The 17,277-nt window shown below is 38.8% G+C and overlaps 6 non-coding genes across 6 annotated transcripts; all 6 read right to left on the bottom strand.

Annotated features, from left to right (window-relative positions):
• Window positions 1–990: 990 nt before the first annotated feature.
• Trnag-gcc lies at window positions 991–1,061 on the bottom strand. Its single transcript has one exon. It is a non-coding gene; the product is annotated as a tRNA-Gly (tRNA).
• Window positions 1,062–5,553: 4,492 nt separating this feature from the next.
• Window positions 5,554–5,624, bottom strand: Trnag-gcc. The gene has a single exon. It is a non-coding gene; the product is annotated as a tRNA-Gly (tRNA).
• A 1,679-nt stretch (window positions 5,625–7,303) lies between these two features.
• On the bottom strand, window positions 7,304–7,374 carry Trnag-gcc. Its single transcript has one exon. It is a non-coding gene; the product is annotated as a tRNA-Gly (tRNA).
• A 4,515-nt stretch (window positions 7,375–11,889) lies between these two features.
• On the bottom strand, window positions 11,890–11,960 carry Trnag-gcc. Its single transcript has one exon. It is a non-coding gene; the product is annotated as a tRNA-Gly (tRNA).
• Window positions 11,961–13,804: 1,844 nt separating this feature from the next.
• On the bottom strand, window positions 13,805–13,875 carry Trnag-gcc. The gene has a single exon. It is a non-coding gene; the product is annotated as a tRNA-Gly (tRNA).
• A 2,385-nt stretch (window positions 13,876–16,260) lies between these two features.
• Trnag-gcc lies at window positions 16,261–16,331 on the bottom strand. Its single transcript has one exon. It is a non-coding gene; the product is annotated as a tRNA-Gly (tRNA).
• Between the last annotated feature and the right edge of the window lie 946 nt (window positions 16,332–17,277).

Raw genomic sequence — 17,277 nt, 5'->3', positions numbered from 1 at the left:
TATATATATTAAGGTTCATATGTATACATGAAATCAGTGTAAGTGCACACACCAATCGCCGCATGCGAGTGCGTGGGTACATCCATGCACACACGCGTCGCCCGCTCGCATATGTGAGCACACACGCAGTTGAGGTGAAGTTCCTTGCCCAGGGGAATAGGCAGTTGAAATGAAGTTCCTTGCCCAGTAGAATCTGCAGTTGAGGTGAAGTTCCTTGCCCAGGGGAATAGGCAGTTGAGGTGAAGTTCATTGCCTAGGGGAACAACACGCCCGGCCGGTGACCTGAAATTGTCAGGCAGTTTATGAGTCTGATGCTATATATATGTATACACATATATATGTATGTACATGGTAGAAAAACCCACAGTGCAAAAAATAGATTTATTAATAACGAGACTACAGTTTCGAAATCCACCTGGGCAAGGTTTGTGTATACACACACACTGTATGTTTATATATGTATTATATATATATATATATATATATATATATATATATATATATATATATATATATATATATATATATACACACAAGATCCTTTTCGACCAGGGAGGACTTGTCCTCCGAGAGGAAGGCCCTCTCCATACGCTGGAACAACACCTTCAGGTGGTTGAAGCGGCTCTCCTCCGCCAGTCTAGCAAAGCGGTTCTGGGACTGGCCGCCCCACCATATATATACAACAAATATATATACATATACATATATATATATATATATATATATATATATATATATATATATATATATATTTTTTTTTTTTTTTTTTTTTTTTTTTTTTTTTATTATTATTATTATTATTTTTTTACATCAGAGAGTGTGGAAAAGACAGGAACATCAAGCATAACAACAAAAGCACACACAACGAATATGTGTTTACTTGTCTATTAGTTTACAACTGTCGATTCACAAATATTACAGTATACTTGTTGATTACTGAATAAACATTTATGTGATATAGTAACGAAATTATTTTATCTTTTAAAAGTGTGCATCGGCCGGGAATCGAACCCGGGCCTCCCGCGTGGCAGGCGAGAATTCTACCACTGAACCACCGATGCTTGACTGTTCGTAAAAGTGAGTGAATAAAAGAATAGGATGAATAAATTGACGAATAAGTCAATGAATAGTATAAATAAATCAATGAATAAATACACCAATAACTAAATGGATAAATATATTGAGAGACAGATATAGAAATGTGAATAAATATATGCTTATATTTACATAAACATAGTTATGTTAATATACATATACGGGCACACACAACACAAACACGCACACACACACCACACATACACACACACACACACACACACACACACAATATATATATATATATATATATATATATATATATATATATATATATGTATATATATATATGCATGTATATATATACATATATATTCATATATACACACATACACAGCAGAATAGGCAGTTGAGGTGAAGTTCCTTGCCCAGGGGAATAGGCAGTTGAAGTGAATTTCCTTGCCCAGGGGAATAGGCGGTTGAGGTGAGGTTCCTTGCCCAGCAGAATAGGCAGTTGAAGTGAAGTTCCTTGCCCAGGGGAATATGCATTTGAGGTGAAGTTCCTTGCACAAGGGAATATGCAGTTGAGGTGCAGTTTCTTGCAAAGGGGAATAGACGGTTGAGGTGAAGTTCCTTGCCCAGTAGAATAGGTAGTTGAAGTCAAATTTCTTGCACAGCGGAACAACACGCCCGACCGGTGACTTCAAACTGTCGTGGCAATTTTTGAGGCTGATGCTACACACATACACACAAACACACATATATACATACATCAGCCAAAGTCGATTATGGCATTATAATCTCTACCCACTCCCGTATAGATAAAATCAGTGCATATGAATATATATATATAAACATAGACATGCACATACAAACGCACACACACAATATATGGAAATCCGTGCGTGTGCGCATATGTGTTTGCATTTATACACACACATCGTCCATGTGTTCATTCACACACATGCGCCCACGAGCACACACGCCTATTTGCATATAGTGGGTTAATCTTACATTGATACGATGGAGGTGCCCGACTGCTGCCTTGTAGCAACTCCTGCGACGCCGCTGGTGCGAAACCGTATCGGTCTTTGCCATTTCTTTGGATCCATCAGCTGCGTGGAGAGAGGGATCACACTGCATGGGTAACAGCTTGCTCCTCACAGTCTTTCGCAAAGGCAATGACTCTAGCTGTACATAAATTGGTAGAAATAATACTGCCACAGTCGACATCGACTGATGGTGGCTTTCGATATATTTATATATATACATGTATGCAAGTACGTATGTATGTATGTGTGTGTATATATATGAATATATATATATATATATATATATATATATATATATATATGTATGTTTATATATATATATATATATATATATATATATATATATATATATATACACAAATAAATAAATGTATATATACACAAGATTCTTTCGATCAGGGGGGACTTGTCCTCCGAGAGAAAGGCCCTCTCCATATGCTTTAGATGGTTCAGGCGGCTCTCCTCCGCCAGCCTAGCTGGCCGCCCCACCTATGCTTTTGGCCACGCCGAAGCTCTTATCGAACTTCACCTCGAAGGAGGCCAGTGTGCCCACGGCTAAAGTGTGGTGGTCTCCTTGAGGGAGTCGTAGGTAGCGTCCCCGATTTACTCCGCCTTCTTCACGGGCGCAGGAGTGGCACAAACATTCTTTTCGCAGAAAGGTCAGCCTTCTTCTTATTACAGCTGGTAGTGTTCTCCTTCGTGTTATAGGAGGAGGTGGAATCCTTGCGTCCGTGCGTGTAAAGGATCCTGAGGACTCGAAGGGCAACTCCCAACAGAGAATCCTGGTTCACTCCGAAATCCTTCATTAAAGAGAGGATGTCGGCCGACTTCATCTCGACGCCCTGGCCGTCCTACAAACGAAGGAGCTCGTCGGCGACTTCGAAGCTCTCGCCGAGCTTCTTCTTGAGGCTCTTGCTGGCTCGGTCGAGGCCGAGCACCAGCTTCTCGCGGCTAAGCTTATCCATATGAGGCGAAGCCATGTCAGTGAGCTTTCTGAATCGATGGCTTCAAATATCTGATCAGTAGATCCGTAGATGCGACGGCGTATGCGGACAGACGGGAAGCGTGTCTTACCTATACGAGTGGCAAGGCAAGAGTGACAGGCGAGAAGGATGGACGATAGACATACTCATAAGAAACATTTATTTAAGATAAAATGGAGGGCAAAAACCAACCAGCCAATTTTCTTATTATTTATTTTTCTTAATTATTTATTTTTCTTAAAATTGGAAAAATAAATAAAAAATTCTGAAAACATTCCAACACCTTTTACACGTCACGCCATTTTTTTCTGAAAAAGAGAAAAAAAGAATATTAGAATTTACTATTAGAAAAAAAGATGATAACGATGAGGAAAAAGGTAATGAAATAGAAAGATGTCGAAAAAGTAAAAGGAGATGAGTGATTGGTGGAGCAAAAGAAGTCAGCAGATGAGAGGGTGAGAAATGAGATGAAAAAAGCAGATGGGAGGGACATATTACTTCAACTTTTGCACACTTTTTACTGTCTTTAATTCTATAGAATTTCGAAGGTACATCGGAGTGCCTCATTACAGCTACATTAACCCAAAGGACGGCCCTCTCTATACGCTGGAACAACACCTTCAGGTGGTTCAGGCGGCTCTCCTCCACCAGCCTAGCAAAACGGTTCTGGGACTGGCCGCCCCACCCGTGTGTATATAGAAATAAATATATATATACATATATGTATATATATACATACAAGATTCTTTTGACCAGGAAGGCCCTCTCCATATGCTGGTACACCGCCTTCAGGTGTTTCAGGCGGCTCTCCTCCACCAGCCTAGCTGGCCACCCCACCCATACTTGTTGGCCACGCCGAAGCTCTTATCGAACTTCACCTCGAAGGAGGCCAGCGTGCCCACCGATAAGGTGTGGTGGTTGCCTTGGATTACGAGGAAGCCGTACGTGGCGGTCCCGCTGTACTCCACCTTCTACACGGGCGCAGGAGTGGCACAAACATTCCTTTTCACAGAAAGGTCAGCCTTTTTCTCACTACGACTGGCAGTGTTCTCCTTCGTGTTATAGGAGGGGTGGAATCCTTGCGTCCGTGCGTGTAAAGGATCCTGAGGACTCGAAGGGCAACTCCCAACAGAGAGTCCTGGTCCACTCCGAAATCCTTCATTAGAGAGAGGATGTCGGCCGACTTCATCTCGACGCCCTGGCCGTCCTACAAACGAAGGAGCTCGTCGGCGACTTCGAAGCTCTCGCCGAGCTTCTTGAGGCTCTTGCTGGCTCGGTCGAGGCCGAGCACCAGCTTCTCGCGGCTAAGCTTATCCATATGAGGCGAAAGCCATGTCAGCGAGCTTTCTAAATCGATGGCTTCAAATATCTGATCATTAGATGCGTAGATGCGACGGTGTATGCGGACAGACGGGAAGCGTGTTTTACCTGTGCGAGTGGCAGGGCAAGAGTGACAGCACGAAAGACGTAAGCTTTGAGGAACGAATTTAACTCATGCTGCCCTCAGGTCCGAGTGCGCATGCGCGACAGAATTTTTGTGTGACGCAATTTTGCATTTATAAAAAAATACATATAAATTTTATTGTTTTTAGATTATATAATCTACTCATAAGAAAAATTTATTTAAGATAAAATGGAGTTCAAAAATCAAGCAGCCAATTTTCTTATTATTTATTAAGAAAAACGTAAAATTGGAGGAGTAAAACAACAACAACAACAACAATAACAACAACAACATTCCAACACCTGTTACACGTCACGCCTTTTTTTCTGAAGCAAAAAAAAAAAAAAAAAAAAGTAAAATTTACTATCATAATTTACTATTAAAGTAGCATCTTGACTTTTCCTTATATGGAAAACATTTTCAACACGGAGAAAAAGTGATTTTTGCGGACCCAGTTCCGTTTTACAGTAGGATGTTGTCGAAAAAGTAAAAGGAGATGAGTGATTGGTGGAGCAAGAGAAGGTAGCAGATGAAGGGGTGAGAAAGGTAACTGAAATGAGATGAAAAAAGGAGATGGGAGGAACATATTACTCCAACTTTTTGCACACTTTTTACTGCCTTTCCTTCTACAGAGGGTGCAGCTACATTAACGCAAATGAAGTGTATCCGCGATTTTGTTAAAATACCTTCAAGGCCTTTCACTGTTATCTTCCTTTTTGTAGTTTTGTGGATTTCATATCCGGTTTCGCACTGACATATGATGTTAATATTCCCTCTTTCGGTCAATCTTTCATTCTTTGTAAAAATTTTATTTATTTTTATTTATTTATTTTTTTATTATTATTATTTTTTTTTTACATCAAAGAGTGTGGAAAAGACACACGAACATCAAGCATAACAACAAAAGCACAAACAACGAATATGTGTTAAATTACTTTATTAGTTTACAACTGTCGATTCAAATATTACAGTACACTTGCTGATTATTGAATAAAATTTTATGTGATAGTGGACGAAATTATTTTTTCTTTTAAAAGTGTGCATCGGCCGGGAATCGAACCCGGGCCTCCCGCGTGGCAGGCGAGAATTCTACCACTGAACCACCGATGCTTGACTGTTCGTAGAAGTGAGTGAATAAAAGAATAGGATGAATAAATAGATGAATAAATCAATGAATAATATAAATAAATAAATGAATAAATACACCAATAACTAAATGGATAAATATATTGAGAGACAGATATAGAAATGTGAATAAATATATGCTTATATTTACATAAACATAGTTATGTTAATATACATATACGGGCACACACAAACACAAACACCACACACACACACACACACACACACACACACACACACACACACACACACACACACACACACACACACACACATATATATATATATATATATATATATATATATATATATATATATATATGCATGTATATATATACATATATATTCATATATACACACATACACTGTTGAGGTGAAGTTCCTTGCCCAGTAGAATAGGCTGTTGAGGTGAAGTTCCTTGCCCAGTTGAATAGACAGTTGAGGTGAAGTTCCTTGCACAGGGGATTATACAGTTGAGGTGAAGTACCTTGCCCAGTTGAGGTGAAGTTCCTTGCCCAGGGGAATATGCATTTGAGGTGAAGTTCCTTGCCCAGGGGAATATGCAGTTGAGGTGAAGTTCCTTGCCCAATAGAATAGGCAGTTGAGGTGAAGTTCCTTGCCCAGGGGAATAGGTAATTGAGGTGAAGTTCCTTGCCCAGGGGAATAGGTAATTGAGGTGAAGTTCCTTGCCCAGGGGAATAGGCCGTTGAGGTGAAGTTCCTTGCCCAGGGGAGTAGGCAGTTGAGGTGAAGTTCCTTGCCCAGGGGTATAGGCGGTTGAGGTGAAGTTTCTTGCCCAGGGGAATAGACGGTTGAGGTGAAGTTCCTTGCCCAGGGGAATAGGCAGTTAAGGTGAAGTTCCTTGCCTATTAGAATAGACGGTTGAGGTGAAGTTCCTTGCCCTGGGGAATAGACAGTTGAGGTGAAGTTCCTTGCCCAGGGGAGTATGCAGTTGAGGTGAAGTTTCTTGCGTAAAACGTAAAATTGGAAAAGTAAATTAAAAATTCTGAAAACATTCCAACACCTTTTACACGTCACGCCATTTTTTTCTGAAAAAGAGAAAAAAGAATATTAGAATTTACTATTAGAAAAAGATGATAACGATGAGGAAAAAGGTAATGAAATAGAAAGATGTCGAAAAAGTAAAAGGAGATGAGTGATTGGTGGAGCAAGAGAAGTCAGCAGATGAGGGGGTGAGAAATGAAATGAAAAAAGGAGATGGGAGGAACATATTACTTCAACTTTTGCCCACTTTTTACTGTCTTTCCTTCTATAGAATTTCGAGGGTACAGCGGAGTGCCTCGGTGCAGCTACATTAACGTAAAGGAAGTGTATCCGCGATTTTGTTAAAATACCTTCAAGGTCCTTCACTATTATCTTCCTTTTTGTAGTCTTGTAGATTTCATATCCGGCTTCGTAGTGACAGATGTTAATATTCCCTTTCTCGGTCAATCTTTCATTCTTTGTAAAGATTTTTTTATTATTTTACTCCAGAGAGTGTGGAAAAGACACAGGAACACCTAGCATAACAACAAAAGCACACACAACGAATTTGTTTTAATTTACATGTCAATTAGTATACAACTGTCGATTCACAAATATTACACTACAACTGGTGATTATTGAATAAACTTTTCTGTGATATAATCTAATGTTTTTAAAGTGTGCATCGGCCGGGAATCGTACCCGGGCCTCCCGCGTGGCAGGCGAGAATTCTACCACTGAACCACCGATGCTTGACAATACACAAAAGAAACTAAGAAAATAAATTAATAAAATGAATGGACCGATAGATAAATCAATAAATAATATAAAATAAATAATTGGATAAACAAACCAATAAGTAATGGATAAATATATTGAGAGAGACACAGAAAGTGAATAAATACATGCTTATATTTACATAAATATAGACATGTTAATACACATATATGGGCACACACAAACACACGCACACAGACACACGCACGCATATATATATATATATATATATATATATATATATATATATATATATATATATATATATATATATATATATATATAGTATATATATATATATATATATATATATATAAGTATATATATTCATATGTCTATACACACAAACACACCCACACCTACACACACGCATATATACATATATACATTTTTATATATATTCATACATATATGCATATACATACATACATATATATGTATATACATATTTCTTTTTCTTTTTTTGTGTGGCTGACCAATGATTCTTGCCCAGGGGAATAGGCAGTTGTATATATATATATATCCCCTTGCCCAGGGGAATAGGCGGTTTGAGGTGAAGTTCCTTGCCCAGGGGAATAGGCACATATATATGTATGTACTTGGTAGAAAAACTCACAATGCAAAAATTAGATTTATTGAAAACGAGACTACAGTTTCAAAATCCACCAGAGCAAGGTGTGTGTGTACACACATCTATATGTATATGTATGTTTATATATGTATATATATATAAATGTATATATATACATATATATATATATATATATATATATATATATATATATATATATATATATATATATATATACATATACACATATATACACACACAAGATCCTTTCCGACCAGGGAGGACTTGTCCTCCGAGAGGAAGGCCCTCTCCATATGCTGGAACAACACCTTCAGGTGGTTCAGGCGGCTCTCTCCGCCGCCTAGCTGGCCGCCCCATCCATGCTTGTTGGCCACGCTGAAGCTCTTGTCGAACTTCACCTCGAAGGAGACCAGCGTGCCCACGAATAAGGTATGGTGGTTGCCTTGTATTACGAGGAAGACGTACGTGCCGGTCCCACTGTACTCCGCCTTCTACACGGGCACAGGAGTGGCACAAACATTCCTTTTCGCAGAAAGGTCAGCCTTCTCACTACGGCTGGCAGTGTTCTCCTCCGTGTTATAGGAGGAGGTGGAATCCTTGTGAAGGAGCTCGTCGGCGACCTCGAAACATTCGCCTAGCTTCTTCTTGAAGCTCTTGCTGGCTCACTCGGGGCCGAGCACCAGCTTCTCGCGGCTATACTTATCCATAAGAGGCGAAACCATGTCAGCAAGCTTTCTAAATCGCTGGCTTTAAATATCTGATTAGTTGTTGCGTAGATGCGACGGCGTCTGCGGACAGACTGAAAGCGTGCTTAACTCATGCTGCCCTCAGGTCCGAGTGCGCATGCGCGACAGTATTTTTGTGTGACGCAATTTTGCATTTATAAAAAAATGCATATAAATTTTATTGTTTTTAGATTATATAATCTACTCATAAGAAAAAAAAAAAAAAAAGATAGAATGGAGGTCAAAAACCCAAGCAGCCAATTTTCTTTCCAACATCTTTTACACGTCACGCCTTTTTGTTTCTGAAGCGAAAAAGAAAAAAGAGGTAAATTTTACTATTAGAATTTACTATTAAACTAGCATTTTGACTTTTCCTTATATGGAAAACGCTTTCAATACGGAGAAAGAGTGATTTTTGCGGCCCCAGTTCCGTTTTACAGTAGGATGTTGTCGAAAAAGTAAAAGGAGATGAGTGATTGGTGGAGGAAGAGAAGGTAGCAGATAAGGGGGTGAGAAAGGCAACTGAAATGAGTTTCTTGCACAGGGGAAGAGGCATTTGAGGTGAAGTTCCTTGCCCAGTAGAATATGCAGTTGAAGTGAAGTTCCTTGCCCAGTAGAATAGGAAGTTGAGGTGAAGTTCTTTGCCCAGTAGAATATGCAGTTGAGGTCAAATTTCTTGCCCAGGGGAACAACACACCCGGTGACCTCAAACTGTCGTGGCAATTTTTGAGTCTGATGCTACACACATACACGCAAACACACATACATACATACATCAGCTAAAGTCGATTATGGCATTATAATCTCTACCCACTCCCGTATAGATAGAATCAATGCATATGAATAAATATATGCATTTATATATATATATATATATATATATATATATATATATATATATATATATATATATATATATATAAACATAGACATGCACATACAAACACACACACAATATATGGAAATCCGTGCGTGTGCGCATATGTGTTTGCATTTATACACACACATCGTCCATGTGTTCATTCACACACATGCGCCCACGAGCACACACGCCTATTTGCATATAGTGGGTTAATCTTACATTGATACGATGGAGGTGCCCGACTGCTGCTTTGTAGTTTCCTGCGACGCCGCTGGTGCCAAACCGTATCGGTCTTTGCCATTTCTTTGGATCCATCAGCTGCGTGGAGAGAGGGATCACACTGCATGGGTAACAGCTTGCTCCTCACAGACTTTCGCCAAGGCAATGATTCTACTTATACAGGAGTTGGTAGAAACAATAATGCCACAGTCGACATCGACTGATGGTGGCTTTCGATATATTTATATATATATACATGTATGTATATATGTATGTGTGTGTATATATGTTTATATATATATATATGGATGTTTATATATGTATATATACAAATAAATACATATACATATATATGTATATATATATATATATATATATATATATATATATATATATATATATATATATATATATATATATATGTATGTTTATATATGCATATATACAAATAAATATATATACACACAAGATTCTTTCGACCAGGGGGGACTTGTCCTCCGAGAGGAAGGCCCTCTCCATATGCTGGTACACCCCTTCAGTGTTTCAGGCGGCTCTCCTCCACCAGCCTAGCTGGCCGCCCCATCCATGCTTATTGGTCACGCCGAAGCTCTTATCGAACTTCACCTCGAAGGAGACCAGTTTGCCCACGAATAAGGTGTGGTGATCTTGGATTACGGGGAAGTCGTAGGTGGCGTCCCCGATTTACTCCGCCTTCTACATGGGTGCAGGAGTGGCACAAACATTCCTTTTCACAGAAAGGTCAGCCTTCTTCTCACTACAGCTGGCAGTGTTCTCCTCCATGTTACAGGAGGGGTGGGATCCTTGCGTCCGTGCATGTAAAAGATCCTGAGGACCCGAAGGGCAACTCCCAGCAGAGAGTCCTGGTCCACTCCAAAATCCTTCATTAGAGAGAGGATGTGGGCCGACTTCATCTCGACGACCTCGAAGCTCTCGCCAAGCTTCTTGAGGCTCTTGCTGGCTCGGTCGAGGCCGAGCATCAGCTTCTTGCGGCTATGCTTAGCAATATGAGGCGAAACCATGTCAGCGAGCTTTCTAAATCGATGGCTTCAAATATCTGATCAGTAGATGCGTAGATGCGACGGTGTATGCGGACAGACGGGAAGCGTGTTTTACCTGTGCGAGTGGCAGGGCAAGAGTGACAGCACGAAAGACGTAAGCTCTGAGTAACGAGTTTAACTCATGCTGCCCTCAAGCCCGAGTGCACATGCGCGACAGCATTTGTGTGTGGCGCAATTTTGCATTTATAAAAAATACATATAAATTTTATTGTTTTTAGATTATATAATCTCATAAGAAAAATTTATTTAAGATAGAATGGAGGGCAAAAACCCAAGCAGCCAATTTTCTTTCCAACATCTTTTACACGTCACGCCTTTTTGTTTCTGAAGCGAAAAAGAAAAATCAAGAGTAAAATTTACGATTAGAATTTACAATTAAACTAGCCTTTTGACTTTTCCTTATAAGGAAAACATTTTCAACAAGGAGAAAGAGTGATTTTTGCGGCCCCGGTTCCGTTTTACAGCAGGATGTTGTCGAAAAAGTAAAAGGAGATGAATGACTGGTGGAGCAAGAGAAGTTAGCAGATAAGGGGGTGAGAAAGGCAACTGAAATGAGATGAAAAAAGGAGATGGGAGGAACATATTACTCCAACTTTTTGCACACTTTTTACTGTCTTTCCTTCTACAGAGGGTGCAGCTACATTAACGCAAAGGAAGTGTATCCGCGATTTTGTTAAAATACCTTCAAGGCCTTGCACTATTATCTTACTTTTTGTAGTTTTGTAGATTTCATATCCGACTTCGCACTGACATATAATGTTAATATTCCCTTTCTCGGTCAATCTTTCATTCTTAGTAAAGATTTTTATTTATTTATTATTATTATTATTATTATTTTTTTTTACAGCAGAGAGTGTGGAAAAGACACAGGAACATCAAGCATAACAACAAAAGCACACACAACGATGTGTTTACTTGCCTATTAGTTTACAACTGTCGATTCACAAATATTACAGTACAACTGGTGATTATTGAATAAACTTTTATGTGATATAATCTAATCTTTTAAAGTGTGCATCGGCCGGGAATCGAACCCGGGCCTCCCGCGTGGCAGGCGAGAATTCTACCACTGAACCACCGATGCTTGTCTGTTCATAAAAGTGAGTAAATTAAAGAATAGGATGAATAAATTGACGAATAAGTCAATGAATAATATAAATAAATCAATGAATAAATAAACCAATAAGTAAATGGATAAATATATTGAGAGACAGATATAGAAATGTGAATAAATATATGCTTATATTTACATAAACATAGATATGTTAATATACATATACGGGCACACACAAACACAAACACACACACACACACTCACACACATATATATTATATATATATATATATATATATATATATATATATATATATATATATATATATATATATATATATATACACTTATATATATTTATACATATATGCATATACATACATACATGCATACGTACTTATAAATACACATATATTTATTTTTTTTCTTTTTTTTTTGTGCCATCACCGATGCGGTATTTAAGGAATTATGTAGTTGGCTTGATCCTTATATTGGTGTGACTGACCAGTGATCCTTGCCCAGTAGAATCTGCAGTTGAGGTGAAGTTCCTTGCCCAGGGGAATATGCATTTGAGGTGAAGTTCCTTGCCCAGGGGAATATGCAGTTGAGGTGAAGTTCCTTGCCCAGGGGAATATGCAGTTGAGGTGAAGTTCCTTGCCCAGGGGAATATGCATTTGAGGTGAAGTTCCTTGCCCAGGGGAATATGCGTTGAGGTGAAGTTCCTTGCCCAGGGGAATAGGGAGTTGAGGTGAAGTTCCTTGCCCAGGGGAATATGCAGTTGAAGTGAAGTTCCTCGCCCAGGGGAATAGGCAGTTGAGGTGAAGTTCCTTGCCCAGGGGAATATGCATTTGAGGTGAAGTTCCTTGCCCAGGGGAATAGGCGGTTGAGGTGAAGTTCCTTGCCCAGGGGAATATGCAGTTGAGGTGAAGTTCCTTGCCCAATAGAATAGGCAGTTCAAGTGAAGTTCCTTGCCTAGGGGAATATGCAGTTGAGGTGAAGTTCCTTGCCCAGGGGAATATGCATATGAGGTGAAGTTCCTTGCCCAGGGGAATAGACGGTTGAGGTGAAGTTCCTTGCCCAGGGGAATAGGCCGTTGAGGTGAAGTTCCTTGCCCAGGGGAATAGGTAATTGAGGTGAAGTTCCTTGCCCAGGGGAGTATGCAGTTGAGATGAAGTTTCTTGCGTAAAACGTAAAATTGGAAAAGTAAATTAAAAATTCTGAAAACATTCCAACACCTTTTACACGTCACGCCATTTTTTTCTGAAAAAGAGAAAAAAGAATACTATTAGAATTTGCTATTAGAAAAAGATGATAACGATGATGAAAAAGGTAATGAAATAGAAGGATGTCGAAAAAGTAAAAGATGAGTGATTGGTGGAGCAAAAGAAGTCAGCAGATGAGGGGGTGAGAAATGAAATGAAAAAAGGAGATGGGAGGAACATATTCAACTTTTGCACACTTTTTACTGTCTTTCCTTCTATAGAATTTCGAGGGTACAGCGGAGTGCATCGGTGCAGCTACATTAACTCAAAGGAAGTGTATCCGCGATTTTGTTAAAATACCTTCAAGGTCCTTCACTATTATCTTCCTTTTTGTAGTCTTGTAGATTTCATATCCGGCTTCGTAGTGACAGATGTTAATATTCCCTCTCTCGCTCAATCTTTCATTCTTTGTAAAGATTTTTTTTTTATTATTTTACTACAGAGAGTGTGGAAAAGACACAGGAACACCTAGCATAACAACAAAAGCACACACAACGAATTTGTTTTAATTTACATGTCAATTAGTATACAACTGTCGATTCACAAATATTACACTACAACTGGTGATTATTGAATAAACTTTTATGTGATATAATCTAAGTTTTTAAAGTGTGCATCGGCCGGGAATCGAACCCGGGCCTCCCGCGTGGCAGGCGAGAATTCTACCACTGAACCACCGATGCTCGAAAACATGCAAAAGAAACTGAGGAAATAAATTAATAATATGAATGAACCGATGGATAAGTCAATAAATAATATAAAATAAATCAATGGATAAACAAACCAATAAGTAAATGGATAAATATATTGAGAGAGACACAGAAAGTGAATAAATACATGCTTATATTTACATAAATATAGACATGTTAATATACATATACGGGCACACACAAACACACACACACACGCACGCATATATATTCTTCTTTTAACGGTAGGTTCATGTCTGAGCCGCCGTTGTCACAGCATGATACTTAATTGTAGTTTTCATGTTGTGATGCTCTTGGAGTGAGTACGTGGTAGGGTCCCCAGTTCCTTTCCACGGAGAGTGCCGGTATTACCTTTTAGGTAATCATTCTCTCTATTTTATCCGGGCTTGGGACCAGCACTGACTTGGGCTGGATTGGCCACCCAGTGGCTAGGTAGGCAATCGAGGTGAAGTTCCTTGCCCAAGGGAACAACGCACCGGCCGGTGACTCAAACCCTCGAACTCAGATTGCCGCCGTGACAGTCCTGAGTCCGACGCTCTAACCACACGGCTACCGCGGCCCTACGCATATATGTATATATATATATATATATATATATATATATATATATATATATATATATATGTATGTATGTATATATATATATATATATATATATATATATATATATATATGTATATATATATGTATATATATTCATATGTCTATACACACAAACACACCCACACCTACACACACGCATATATACATATATACATTCTTATATATATATTTATACATATATGCATATACATACATACATATATATGTATATATATATATATATATATATATATTTTTTTTTTTTTTTTTTTTTTTTTTTTTTTTTTTTTTTTGTGGCTGACCAATGTTCCTTGCCCAGGGGAATAGGCGGTTGAGGTGAAGTTCCTTGCCCAGGGGAATAGGCGGTTTGAGGTGAAGTTCCTTGCCCAGGAGAATAGGCAGTTGAAGTGAAGTTCATTGCCTAGGGGAACAACACACCCGGCCGGTGACCTGAAATTGTCAGCAGTTTATGAGTCTGATGCTATATATATGCACACACAACATATATGTATGTACATGGTAGAAAAACCCACAATGCAAAAACTAGATTTATCAAAAACGAGACTACAGTTTCGAAATCTACCTGGACAAGATGTGTGTGTACACACACACTATATATGTATATATGTTTAAATATGTATATATATAAATGTATATATATATATATATATATATATATATATATATATATATATATATTATACATATATATATATATACACATATATACACACACAAGATCCTTTCCGACCAGGGAGGACTTGTCCTCCGAGAGGAAGGCCCTCTCCATACGCTGGAACAACACCTTCAGGTGGTTCAGGCGGCTCTCTCCGCCGCCTAGCTGGCCGCCCCATCCATGCTTGTTGGCCACGCTGAAGCTCTTGTCGAACTTCACCTCGAAGGAGACCAGCGTGCCCACAGCTAAGGTGTGGTAGTTGCCTTGGATTACGAGGAAGCCGTACGTGCCGGCCCCACTGTACTCCGCCTTCTACACGGGCGCAGGAGTGGCACAAACATTTCTATTCGCAGAAAGGTCAGCCTTCTCACTACGGCTGGCAGTGTTCTCCTCCGTGTTATAGGAGGAGGTGGAATCCTTGTGAAGGAGCTCGTCGGCGACCTCGAAACACTCGCCTAGCTTCTTCTTGAAGGCTCTTGCTGGCTCACTCGGGGCCAAGCACCAGTTTCTCGAGGCTAAGCTTTTCCATATGAGCCAAAGCCATGTCAGTTTTAAATATCTGATCAGTAGCTGCATAGGTGCAACAGCGTCTGCGGACAGACTGAAAGCGTGTTTTACCTGTGCGAGTGGCAGGACAAGAGTGACAGGCGAGAGACGAAAGACGTAACTTTGAGTAACAAGTTTAACTCATGCTGCCCTCAGGTCCGAGTGCGCATGCGCGACAGCATTGTGTGTGGCGCAATTTTGCATTTATAGAAAATACATAAAAAAATTATTGTTTCTAGATTATATAATCTACTCATAAGAAAAAAATATTTAAGATAGAATGGAGGGCAAAAACTAACCAGCCAAGAGTGCAGCTACATTATCGCAAAGGAAGTATATCCGCGATTTTGTTAAAATACCTTCAAGACCTTTCACTATTATCTTCCTTTTTGTAGTTTTGTAGATTTCATATCCGGCTTCGCACTGACATATGATGTCTCTCGGTCAATCTTTAATTCTTTGTAAAAAAAAAAATATTTTACACCAGAGAGTGTGGAAAAGACACAGGAACACCAATAAACTTTTATGTGATATAATCTGCCTCTTTTAAAGTGTGCATCGGCCGGGAATCGAAGCCGGGCCTCCCGCGTGGCAGGCGAGAATTCTACCACTGATCCACCGATGCTTGAATCTTTAATATTGAGTAAATAAATGAATAGGATGTATAAATTGATGAATAAGTCAATGAATAATATAAATAAATCATTGAATAAATAAACCAATAAGTAAATGGATAACTATGTTGAGAGAGACACATATAGAAATGTGATTAAATATATGCTTATATTTACATAAACACAGATATGTTAATATACATATACGGGCACACACGAAAACAAACACAAACACACACATGCATGCATATATATATACATATATATATATATATATATATATATATATATATATATATATATATATATATATATATGTATGTATGTATGTATGTAAGTATATATATATTCATATATATACACAAACAAACACACACACACACGCATGCATATATATAAACACACTTATATATATTTATACATATATGCATATACATACGTATATATATATATATATATATATATATATATATATATATATATATATACATATTTCTTTTTTCATTTTTTGTTGCATCACCATGCGGTAATAAGGGGCTGAGGTGAAGTTCCTTGCGCAGCAGAATATGCAGTTGAGGTGAAGTTCCTTGCCAGAGGAACAACACGCCCGGCCGCTGACCTCAAATTGTTGTGACAGTCGAAGTAGATTATGGCATTATTATCTCTACCCACTCCCGTATAGATATAATCAATGCATATGAATAAATATATGCATTTATGTATATATATACATTAACACTGACATACACACACACACACACACACATAATATATAGAAATTCGTGCATGTGCGCATGTGTGTGTGCATTTATGGACACACATCGTGCATGTATTCATTCACATGTATGTGCTCATGAGCACACACACGTATTTGCATATAGTAGGTTAATCTTACGTAGATACGATAGTGGTGTCCGACTGCTGCCTTGTAGTTCATTCCGTGCATGGTCAAAGACT

This window comes from Penaeus monodon, chromosome 38 (assembly GCF_015228065.2).
Source record: "Penaeus monodon isolate SGIC_2016 chromosome 38, NSTDA_Pmon_1, whole genome shotgun sequence".
Classification (NCBI taxonomy): domain Eukaryota; kingdom Metazoa; phylum Arthropoda; class Malacostraca; order Decapoda; family Penaeidae; genus Penaeus; species Penaeus monodon.
This window is presented reverse-complemented; position numbering and strand designations above follow the sequence as displayed.